The sequence below is a fragment of the Triticum dicoccoides genome, chromosome 4A (genome assembly GCF_002162155.2).
Source record: "Triticum dicoccoides isolate Atlit2015 ecotype Zavitan chromosome 4A, WEW_v2.0, whole genome shotgun sequence".
NCBI classification, from domain to species: domain Eukaryota; kingdom Viridiplantae; phylum Streptophyta; class Magnoliopsida; order Poales; family Poaceae; genus Triticum; species Triticum dicoccoides.
Genome location: NC_041386.1, coordinates 391,493,993 through 391,506,007, shown reverse-complemented (window position 1 = coordinate 391,506,007; position 12,015 = coordinate 391,493,993).

Here is a 12,015-nt window from a genome sequence, read left to right as displayed (position 1 = left end):
TCAGGCCATGCAAGAAGAATTATATCAGTTCGAGCTCAACAACGTCAGGGAACTGGTCAAACGTCTAGATCCTCGCAAGCACAATATCATTGGCACAAAGTGGATCTATCGCAGCAAGAAAGATGAAAATGGCCTTGTGGTAAGGAATAAGGCACGACTTGTAGCTCAAGGCTACACACAAGATGAAGGAATTGATTTCGATGAAACTTTTGCACCTGTTGCTAGACTTGAGGCTATTCGCATATTACTTGCTTATGCTAACCATCATGATATCACTCTATATCAAATGGATGTGAAAAGTCCATTCCTCAATGGTAAGCTTGAGGAAGAAGTATATGTTGCTCAACCCCCATGTTTTGAAGATCCAAAGCATCCTGAAAAAGTATTCAGACTCGATAAGGCCCTATATGGCCTCAAGCAGGCCCCTCGGGCGTGGTATGATACTTTGAAGGAATTCCTCATGAAGAAAGGCTTCAAACCTGGTTCACTCGACCCTACTCTTTTCACTAAATCTTATGATGGTGAATTGTCTGTGTTACAAATATATGTTGATGATATTATCTTTGGCTGTACTGACCAACGTTATAGTGATAAATTTTCCTATATGATGAGTGAAGAATATCAAATGTCTATGATGGGAGAATTGAAATTCTTCTGAGGTCTTCAAATTAGTCAACAACGCAATGGCATATTCATATCTTAGGAGAAATACCTCAAGGATGTACTGAGGAAATCCGGCATGCAAGATTGCAAAGGCGTCAAAATCCCTATGCCCACAAATGACCATCTATGCACTGATGAAAATGGTATTGACTTTGATCAAAAGGTATACCGCTCCATGATTGGTTCCTTATTGTACTTATGTGCATCTAGGCCAGATATTATGCTTAGTGTTTGCATGTGTGCCCGATTTCAAGCTACACCGAAGGAATCACACCATACGGCTATGAAGCATATTCTTCGATATCTAGCTCACACACCAACACTTGGATTATGGTACCCCAAGGGCTCAGCTTTTGATCTCATTTGATATTCTGACTCTAACTATACTGGTGATCGTGTGGGCGGCAAGTCAACATCTGGTACATGTCATTTCCTCAGGCGATCTTTGGTCTGTTAGTGCTCGAAGAAACAGAACTGCGTATCACTATCTACTGCTGAAGTTGAGTACATTGCCGCTGGTTCTTGCTGTGCTCAACTACTATGGATGAAGAAAACTCTCAAGGACTACAACGTCAACATGAAGAATGTGCCTCTCTTCTGTGACAATGAGAGTGCCATCAAGATTGCTCACAACCCAGTTCAGCACTTGAAGACAAAGCACATTCAGATTCATCATCATTTTCTTTGTGATCATGTGTTGAAGGGTGACATTTCCGTTGAGCATGTGAAGACTGAAGAACAGCTAGCCGATATCTTCAGAAAGCCCTTGGATGAGAAGAGATTTAGCAAGTTGGGTTGTGAGCTAAATATCTTAGAATCTTCGAATGTTCTTTGAAAAGGACACTCATCCTAACACTTATGCAAAATTGATGACTTAGATGTGGAACACATGAAGAAAACTTTTTTCTTCAATCAATGAAGAATAACACTCTAAGTGTGAAGAAATTAACGAAGAATTTGATTCTCAGAACCCTACGACAATTGTATGCGGTGTCTGAAATCATCATTCTTATACGGTGTGTCACGCCACCACCAAAGATGAAAATCTTCAATTTGAGCTTTTCCTCGGTTCTTTAAATTCCTTAGTTGTTCAAATTCTACACTTTGTAGTGTCTTCACTGTTTCTGTCGTTTTTCTTCATTGGCTATATATATATATATATGAGTTTATGTCCTCTACAGCATTCACTTATGGCTATTTCTTCAAGTTGGTTTTTCTGCTAAGTGAATGTGATCGGACCCTTCCCCCTCTATGCTATACTCAACCCAATCTGTTCACAAATTCCTCATGTGCGTTCTATTTGAAACTTGTTCAAAATCTTCACTGTGTCCTTGTCTGCTGAAGAATTGTGAACGCAACTTTCAAACTTATCTTATCCAAATTTTCGGCTTTGCCACTCAAACCGTTCCACATCCCACGATATACTTATCTATTCACCCACGATCTCCACTTCTCAGTACGTCGGTGACACATGTCAAGCGAATGAGAAGGGTCAGGGGCATGTTCGTCCAAATTCTTCGGGCGAACAATTTTTCACCGTGGCTATAAATACCCTCCTTCCCCTTCCTCAATTCATTTACTCCGGTCGACCTCTCTATAGCTAGAGCTTCTCAAACCCTAGCGCCGCCGCTACATCATCGTCGCCGGTCAGGAAGAGCTTCATTGCCTTGATCTCGTCGCTGTCGTACTCGCGCCGGCCATGGAAACCTTCACTCCTCCACCGCCGTAGCCATCTTCCTCCGCCAAGTTAGGGTGTGGAACATCTGCACTAATGAACTTCACGTCTCCACATTCCAGTTCGTCGTGTTCTTCGTCCATGGTAATTAAAAGTTACTTTTACTGCCCTCTTTGATTCAAATGATTTTTACAAAATCCTCAAAGGTGTTTTTCTTCATATCTTCTCACACTAAAACACCTCACATGTCATCTGTTCTTGATTCGTTTCTCTAAGCTATGTTTTTCTTCAAGATTCCTCAAATGTGTGGATTTTTGATCTATACATCTCTGGAACCTAAGACAAAGAATGCTTAGTGAAATTCTTCAATACTCGTCTGGTCAAATTCCTCAAACTTGTTCTTTATAAAAAACCTTCTCAGAACGCATATGACCTCTCCAAATTCCACGCAACTATACTCTGTTCACAGGTACTCATGTCAGCTGCTGAATCACTATGTTCTCATCAACTTAACTCATTTGCAGCGTTCCTCGAAGAAAAGTTGCATACATCCTCATAGAATTCCATTGTTCAAATTCCTCATCTGAAGAAAATGACTGATGGTAAGAAGCCATAGAAAGGAGGAAAGAGGCCTGAGGTCAACACTACTTTTGAAATCCCTAAGGACATCTATGCTGGGTCCTGCACACCCCCAGAAGAAGAGAAAAATCAGCGCAAGGTGCGCATTCAAAATATTGAGAGGAGATGGGCATGAGAGTGGAGGGAATACAGATATGTTACTCCCAAATATATGAAGAAATTTGCACTAAATCCTCCATGCCCAAGACCTCCATTGGCACATAGTCAAATAGCTGATCCCACCAGCCTCAAGCGTGGTGAGGATTATCCTGATGAATTGGCCAAGCGCCAAGCCAAGTTGGCCAAACAAGCAAAAGATGCAGTGAGGAAATTCAACAAAGTCTCTGCTACCACTGCTGCTGTTGAGGCCTCTGTAAAGCCGAAGAAGGCCATGCCAAAGAAGCCTGCTCACAAGCCCATTGCTTCACCAGCAATGCCCTCATGGCCGAGTTCCTCAGCTATGCCCTCACGGTCAATTCCTCACGCTGCTCCTGCTCCTACAAAATCCTCAGCTCCTCCTCCAAAGTCTTCGGTTGCTCCGACCAAATCCTTAGCACCTTTGCATCTCGCCATGTCCAAAGGACCACAAGCATATCTATTGCCTCAGGAGCCTCTGCAAGTTCCTCAGCTGCTCCCACTCTTCTGAAGCAGAAGACCACTATTGGACGAGGTCCTCGACCAAGTCCTCACAAGAAACAAGTTACTTTCCAAGTGCCGTCTGATGATGAAGAACTAGCATAAATCATCAAAGACAGGCAAGTCAGGGCCGCTAGAGCCAAGGGCACAAATGTGCCTCTACTTTTGGATCCAAAGTTGATCCTTGAGTACATTGACTTATGGCACAAGGACAGAAATACTCCCATGCCTGATTTCAAGCTGACACCTGGCCAAAGTCATATGTTGACTCATTTCATACAAGAAGAAAAAATGGAAGTTTGAGAAGGCCGGGCAGATCAAGAAAGCGTTAGTACAAAAGGGAGCGCTACCTGAAGAAAATGTTGTCTATATGACAACCGAAGAACTCGTCAATATACAGTCTGAGATCACGAAAATCAGTGTTGAATTTGATGCATACCATGCTGATTGGCTGGGAGCCAAGGTTCATTTTGTGAGACTTGCTGACAACTTCACCTCAAATGTTGCAGCCCCAACGCAATAGGAAATTCCTCTGGCTGAAGCATCTGCTCAGCCGACTGAAGAAAATGCCAGCACCACTGATGACAATCAGGCTGTGAAGAAAATGTGAGTTCCAGGGCTGTTGACTGCATTCTAGTCAGGACAACTGCATCAGTTGCGCCTAAAGAAATTCAACCCAATTCCTCTGCTCCTACGCCTACACCAACTCTGATCCTTCCATCTGCATCAGATGTGAAGAAAACTAAGGCTGCAGAGCGTGCAGCGGTGAAGAAAAGGAAGGCATCAGCTGCATTAGATTCTTCATCTCAGAAGAAGATGAAGCCACTTACTAGCTCATTTGCAAATCCAATTGATGTTGTTCCTATCTCAACCATGCCATCAAAGGACCTTGTTCCTTTTGATGAAGAATATGTGATTCCAAGTGAATCCCATGAAGAGAATCCCTCTGCTGCTTCGTTAGAGCAGATGGATGAAGAAATTAAAGTGGATACAATCCCTTCAACACCAGTTGTCTCCTCGCCTATGCCTCAGTTTACTACTGAAGAGGCCGGCATTGAAGAAATGGAAGATGAAGATGTGGACTTTGGCTGTACCACACCAGTGCTAAGGGATGAATTTTGGGAAAGTCAGCACCGCAACTCTCCACTCTTCACATCATTGCAACAAATTTCTCAGTCCCCAGTAACTACTCTACGCATGGGATCTGATGAACCACATGCCACACCGTCTGTCCATGAAGAAATTCCAGCCATTAGTGCTGGTGAAAATGCAAATGAAGAATTGCCGTCCCAGGCTGCCACTGAAGCAACACCTGAAATTCCCCAGCCTATGGAACCTTAGATCGAGATCCTAGAGGTTGTGATGCAATTGACTGACACTCCTCACCCCAAGCCAAAGGATCCATTCTCAAAGAAGCAGAAATTCAAGGCTCATGATTTCTTTGGCGAGCACATGTTCTTCACTTACTACAATCCTTATGACTCTGCTCGTCTATGGAGGAAGCGTTTCTGGACTACAAGCCAGGCCAACTTCTATTCTTCACTGCTTTTCAACAAAGACAACATCTTCTGCCATGAGCATATTCCTCACATGGACATGGAATCATTACCTTGCTTCTCTCCTGTGCTCAGTGTTCTTCATGATGCAGGCCTCCTCAACTTTTTCTTTGACATTGTTGATTGGAATGAAGAGCTTATTCTTTAGTTCTATGCCACATTGCATATCACAGGTGATCCTGAAGATATCAACACCTGGGTCTTGGACTGGATGAACGACAATACTCACTATAAGGCACCGGCCTCTGAATTGCTTCACGCCCTGCCCATCAGTCCACCCAGTGAAGGAGCTCGTTGCCTGTATCATGAACAAGAACTCACAGCTCATTACATGCAAGTGTTAATGAAGCCTTTGAAGCCCGGTCAAGCCCCAAGGACCAAATTCCTCGTAAAGGATTTACTCTATGTGCCCAGAACCGTCTATCGCGTTCTGACGAGGACAATGAGTCCCATCAAAGGCCACGACTCATCTAATGAGGAAATAGTTGGGATCATCAAGAATCTGGTATTCAACATCACTCATAGCATTCCTAGCAATTATCACGATTTCTTCATGAGGACTCTGGCAAATGCTGCACTTTCTCCGTTTGAGCTGAAACCTTATGCACCTTGGATTATGAGATTCCTCATGAGAAGGTCTTCACTCAACTACAAGGCTTATTTTTAGAATCACTTAGCTATCTGCCCCCGATTGAAATCCTCAAACAGGCCTTTACTTCAACTGATGAAAAGGGCAAGGCTCCTGCTGTCATTGATGAAGGCATTCGTCCATTGGATGGTCAGTTTTGCAAAGCTGCATCTTATTCCACCAATGATGACTCTGCCACACATGACTCAGATGCCAATGCACCCAAGTCTACTCCTCAAGCCACTGCTCCTCGTGTGATGACTGGCCGTGAGCTTGTGCTTATTCCTCATCAGAAGGTGGATCAAAATCATAAATGGGTTGTGCCCACCTCAGGTGCCTCGAACCGCCTCTTTGCTCTATAAATACCCCAATATTCCCAAAACCCTAGGGGAGTTGATGAAATAGTGATCCAGCCGCCGCAGAGTCCAGAACCACCAGATCCAATCTAGACACCATCTCGGATGGGGTTTACCACCTCCATTGGTGCCTCTCCCATGATGCGTGAGTAGTTCTTTGTAGACCTTCGGGTCCGTAGTTAGTAGCTAGATGGCTTCCTCTCTCTTGATTCTCAATACAATGGTCTCTTTGAGATCCATATGATGTAACTCTTTTGCAGTGTGTTTGTTGGGATCCGAACTTTGAGTTTATGATCAGATCTCTCTTTTTATATCCAAGAAAGTATTTGAGTTTCTTTGATCTCTTTTATGCATGATTGCTTATAGCCTCGTATTTCTACTCTGATATTTGGGTTTTGTTTGGCGAACTTGATCTATTTATCTTGCAATGGGAAGAGGTGTGTTGTAGTGGGTTCGATCTTACGGCGCTTGATCCCAGTGACAGAAGGGGAACTGACATGTATGTATCATTGCTACTAAGGATAAAACGATGGGGTCTATCTCTACATAGATAGATCTTGTCTGCATCATGTCATCGCTCTTCTTGCATTACTGCATTTCTCCATGAACTTAATACACTAGATGCATGTTGGATAGCGGGCGATGTGTGCAGTAATATTAGTAGATGCAGGCAGGAGTTGGTCTACTAATCTTGGATGTGATGCCTATATAATGATCACTGCCTCGACATTGTCATGAGTATTTGAAGTTCTATCAATTTCCCAACAGTAATTTGTTCACCCACTGTTTGCTATTTTTCTTGAGAGAAGCCACTAGTGAAACCTATGGCCCCGGGGTCTCTTTCTCATATTATTTTCCTTTGCGATCTATTTTCCTTTGCGTTTATTTTAGGATCTACTAAACCAAAAACCCAAAAATATCTTGTTACAATTTATTCTTATTTATTTATTTGGCGTTCGATCTATCAATCTAGTACAAATTTACCTCACGTCCGTTTGCGTATCTTGAGCCATCGTACCTCGGAAGGGATTGACAACCCCTTTAACACGTCAGGTTGCGAGAAGTTGTTATTTGTGTGCAGGTGTTGTTTATGTTGTTTTGCTTGGATCTCCTACTAGTTCGATAATCTTGGTTTCATATCTGAGGGAAATACCTACCGCCATTGTGCTGCATCATACCTTCCTCTTTGGGGAAATATCGACGTCGCTTCAAGCGACATCATGAACCTAAAGTGGAAAAACCTCCTGATAATGAAGTCTCTTTCTCTGATGCAGAAACTCAACCTGGTAGTGAACGCTCACCTTCTGATAATGAAAAAGTTAATGATGAGGTTCATGAAGATAGTGAACCAAATACTGAAGAACCAGACGATGATGTTGAGATAGAACCTACAATTGATCTTGATAACCCGCAACCTAAAAATAAAAGATATGAGAAAAGAGACTTTGTTGCTAGAAAACACGGTAAAGAAAGAGAACTTTGGGTCAAAAACCTATGCCCTTTCCACATAAGTCAACTAAAAATTAAGAAGATGAAGAATTTGAACGCTTTGCTGAAATGCTGAGGCCAGTCTTTTGCGTACTCACTTGACTGATATTCTTAAAATGCCTCCTTATGCAAACTATTTGGAAAACATCATCACCAATAAGAGAAAAATACCGGAAACTGAAATCTCCACCATGCTTGCCAAATATACTTTTAAGTATGGAGTACCTAAAAAACATGGAGATCCGGGAATACCAACTCTACCTTGCTCCATCAAAAGTAACTATGTGAAAACTACTTTATGTGATTTGGGAGCTAGTGTTAGTGTTATGCCTTTCTCCTTATATAAAATACTTGATTTGAACAAACTCACACCTACTGAAATATCTTTGCAAATGGCTGACAAATCTACTGCCATACTGTAACACCCCGGATGTAATTTACCTTATCTGTACTCCAACTCTTGCCATTTCCGGCCTAAGTTATTTTATTTTTCCTCAGTGTTGGGTTTTTGTCTTCGTGTTTTGTTGCCTTTGTCATGCATCTCATATCATGTCATCATGTGCATTGCATTTGCATACGTGTTCGTCTCATGCATCCAAGCATTTTCCCCGTTGTCCGTTTTGCATTCCGGCGCTCCTATCTCCTCCGGTGCCCCTTTCTACCTCTTTTCGTGTGTGGGGGTTAAACATTTCCGGATTGGACCGAGACTTGCCATGCAGCCTTGTTTTACTACTGGTAGACCGCCTTTCAAGTTTCGTGCCATTTGGACTTCGTTTGATACTCCAACGGTTAACCGAGGGACCGAGAAGGCCTCGTTTGTGTTGCAGCCAACACCCTTCCAATTTGGCCCAAAACCCACCAAAAACCCTTCTATCATCTAGAGCATTCGATCACGATCGCGTGGCAGAAAACCATGCTCAATTTGGAGCCTCCTAGCTCCTCCTACCTATAAAACTAGGTCTCCACCAAAAATCCCGGATCCCCTCCTTCCTAAACCCTAAAAATCGCCCCGCCGCCGCCAGACACGTCCTACCGCCACCGGACATCCCGCCACCGCCAGTCATACGCCGCCATGTGGCTCCACTCAGCCCACTGCCGCCACGGCCCGCGGGAGCCCGCAACAGGCCCCCGCGGCCCAGATCCGTCCGCCGCCGCCCACCTTCATCTTCCCTGCCCCCGACACCGCTCCAGCCCCGCCGCCTTCGCTCGCCGCTCTGGCGTCTTCGCCCGAGAACCGCCACCTCGCCTGACCACCGTCGGCGCCGCCCCACTCCGTCCCGGCCACCCGGAGCCGCCGCCTCGCCGCCCCTCGTCGAGCGCGCCAAGACCGAGCTCCGGCAGCCCCTCCTCCTCGCTCCACCTTGATCTCCGGCGGCCTCAAGTCCCCGCGTCAACTCCGGCCGCGTCTCCATCTCCGGCGAACAGGAAGGCCGACGAACCTCGGGAGCTGCGCCTGCTACAGTGCTCGCCCCGATCCAGATCTAGATCCACTAGGGTTGACTTTCCCCTCTCTCATTTATTTTTTTGCAATCTTCATCATGTTGTAACTCTGCATCCGTAGCTCTGATTCATGCGTGTAGCATATCAAAATGTTCGCCTTGACGAGTGCATCATCTCAGCTCATTGCATCATTTTCATTTAAGCTCATCTTGATGCCCGAAATGCTGTTGGAAGAGGGCTATGTGGTGAATTTGTTAGATCTATTTCATCAAATAGCTATTTGTCATTTTTGCCATGATTAATGTGTGCACGATATGATCCTGAGCTCTACATGTGTTTTGTTATGTGCCTTGCCATCTTTACAGTGGTGCTTACCATGTATTTTTTTTGATATTATTGGTGACTAGCACAAGCTTGCAAAGTAGCGTAATCGGTAATGCTGATTTCAGGGACTTAGAATTTCACTAAGTCCTTGTCCTGATTTTGTCGTTATGCCATATGTTCATGTTGTTTCCTAGTGATCCGTGCCTCTTTTGAGGATGATCAGTAACGATGTTTTGTTAACATTGTGGTGCTCTTTCCATCCATGTCTTTTTTGCATTTATGGAGCAACCTAGCTTGAGTCAATCTAGCTCTACCTTTGCTATATCGTGAATCCTGGCAGATTGTTGACATGTTTAGCGATTTTGCCGAGGATGTTGCTATTGATTCGTGCATGCTATGTTGTTGTTCCTGCCATGTATAGCTTCTATGCTATGTATTATTGATGGGTGTATGCTTAGTTTGTCATGCCATGCTCTGTAGTGAGTGCATCGAGCTCGTAAACATGCCTACTCGTTAACTGATTTGCATGCTCCAGTTTTTCACATAGTCTGAATCTGTTTATGTTTTTGCCATGTTCACATATTTGCAATTGTATTTTCTGTTCCCTTTTGGCTCAAGGTCACTAAGGGACTTTTGTTAAGTGCTTTGAGTAGCTTCATGCCATGCCTTGCTTTGCCATGTTAAGTTCCTGTAGCATGTAGTTTTCATGCTCTAAAGTGTGCTTCCTCATGATAAATTCCAGACTTGTGTTAATTTCACCAAGTCTGAAACCTGTTATCATTTGCACTTTTGCCATGCTTATTTGAACCTATTAATGGACGAATTATCTGTAGGTCAGTGTTCAACTTTTGTCAACCATCATGAGTGGATCCCTTCCATGTATTGTGTTGTCATGTTTGAGGGCTGTAGCATATCTATCTTGATGCATTTAGTTGGTCATTTGCTGATTATCGTAGATCGGTGCTAGATTTGTTTTAATGCCATTTCCAAACCGTGCATCCGATTCCGGTGATCTTTATATCCATTTCAACCGAAATGGCCTCACCTTTCCAGTGGAACTCTTGGATTTCCAAGTTGAGGCCAGGTTCAATCATTCGTTGTCAAATCTTGCACATGCAGCACATCCCGCATCCCGCATAGCATACCATGTTTGCATCATGTTGTTTGAGCATTGCACATGGTTGATTTTGCTTTGTTTGCTTGATGTTCTTGTTTGGGTAGAGCCGGGAGGCGAGTTCGTGAACGAGGAGCCCATTGAGTTCGCTTACGAGGATCAAGTCAACTCTGACAACTTTGCAGGCAAGATGATCATACCCTCGAAATCACTTCTATCTTTGCTTGCTAGATGCTCGCTCTTTTGCTATGCCTATGCTACGATACCTACCACTTGCTTATCATGCCTCCCAAATTGCCATGTCAAACCTCTAACCCACCATGTCCTAGCAAATCGTTGATTGGCTATGTTACCACTTTGCTCAGCCCCTCTTATAGCGTTGCTAGTTGCAGGTGAAGATTGGAGATCGTTCCTTGTTGGAACATTGTTTATTATTGGGATATCACCATATTATCTTGTTTATCTTAATGCACCTATATACTTGGTAATGGGTGGAAGGCTTGGCCTTATGCCTAGTGTTTTGTTCCACTCTTGCCGCCCTAGTTTCCCTCATATCGGTGTTATGTTCCCGGATTTTGTGTTCCTTACGCGGTTGGGTTATAATGCGAACCCCTTGACAGTTCGCCTAGAATAAAACTCCTCCAGCAATGCCCAACCTTGGTTTTACCATTTTCCACCTAGCCTCTTTTTCCCTTGGGTTTCCGGAGCCCGAGGGTCATCTTTATTTAAACCCCCCTGGGCCAGTGCTCCTCTGAGTGTTGGTCCGACTGAGTTGCCTGCGGGGCCACCTCGGGGAAACTTAAGGGTTGGTTTTACTCGTAGCTAGTCTCATCTGAGTGTGCCCTGAGAACGAGATATGTGCAGCTCCTATCAGGATTTGTCGGCACATTCGGGCGGTGTTGCTGGACTTGTTTTACCATTGTCGAGGATGTCTTGTAACCGGGATGCCGAGTCTGATCGGAATGTCTCGGGAGAAGAAATATCCTTCATTGACCATGAGAGCTTGTGATGGGCTAAGTTGGGACTCCCCTGCAGGGATTTGAACTTTCGAATGCCATGCCCACGGTTATGGGCAGATGGGAATTTGTTAATGTCCGGTTGTAGATAACATGAAACTTAACTTAATTAAAATGAATCAACCGCGTGTGTAACCGTGATGGTCTCTTCTCGGCGGTGTCCGGGAAGTGAACACGGTGTTGGAGTAATGTTTGACGTAGGTTGTTCTAGGATCTCTTCTTGATCATAGTTGTTCGTCTGTGCTTTGCCTTCTCTTCTCGCTCTCATTTGCGTATGTTAGCCACCATATATGCTAGTCGCTTGCTGCAGCTCCACATCATACCTTGATGAACAAAAACTTGAAGCAGATGATTCAATTGAACAAGCAGGCGAATCTAATAGCTTTAGGATTTTATCCCTTTTATTTTCGTGTAGTAGCTCTAGGATTTGCTTACTTGGTGGTCATCACTCGTCAGAGATGTTATTAGTGTGGTGTCATGTGCTCTAGGATTTGGTTAAAT